The sequence below is a fragment of the Penaeus chinensis genome, chromosome 8 (assembly GCF_019202785.1).
Source record: "Penaeus chinensis breed Huanghai No. 1 chromosome 8, ASM1920278v2, whole genome shotgun sequence".
In the NCBI taxonomy this organism is placed as follows: domain Eukaryota; kingdom Metazoa; phylum Arthropoda; class Malacostraca; order Decapoda; family Penaeidae; genus Penaeus; species Penaeus chinensis.
Window position 1 is genome coordinate 39,043,629 of NC_061826.1, and position 937 is coordinate 39,044,565.

The following is a 937-nucleotide window of genomic DNA, read 5'->3' on the forward strand; positions in this document are numbered from 1 at the left end:
ATGTATATGTACATATATATGTGTATATGGGAGCCGTCCCTCAAGACATGTGTGACGTCAATATTGTTACTCTCTATAAGAACAAGGGCGACAAGATCGATTTTAACAACTGCCGCGGTGTATCCCGCTTGAGCATCGTTGACAAGCTGTTTGCCAGAGTAGTGCTGAAGAGACTACAGTTGCTCGCCGAGAGTCTACCCAGAGTCGCAGTGCGGCTCCAGGAGTGACAGATCCACTGTTGACATGGTATTCTCTCTTAGACAGTTGCAGGAAAAGTGTCGGGAGCAACGACAACCGCTCTACTTTGCTTCCATAGACCTGACCAAGGCCTTCGACCTCGTCAGCCGCGATGGCCTGTTTAAGATCTTGGCCAAAATTGAGTGCCCACCTACCTTCATTAGCATCATCAAGTCATTCCACGATGACATAAAAGGCACTGTGGTCTTTGACGGAGCAATTTCTATACCCTTTGACATCCGCAGCGGAGTAAAGCAGGGCTGTGTATTCGCCCCCACACTTTTCGCCATCGTTGCCATCCTGCTGAAGCAAGTCTTTGGATCCTCCACTGAAGGTATCTACTTCCGTACCAAATCAGACGGGAAACTCTTCAACCTCTCCAGACTAAGAGCAATGATCAAAGTGAAGCTGAAATGTTTGCGTTAATTCGTCTTTGTTGATGACACTGCAGTCACAACACCCTCGGCAGAAGACCTTTAGCACCTCATCACCAGATGAGGTGCTGCAAGGACTTTCGGCTCACCATCAACATAAATCAATAGGCGCATCGGCAAGGCAGCCTCCAAGATCCAGGTCTACAGAGTCTGTGTGATGAGCACCCTTCCCTATGGAAGCGAATCCTAGAACCTGCATTCCCACCAAGAACGACGGCTGACAGCTTCCACATACGCTGCCTGCGTCGCATTCTGGGCATCATCCG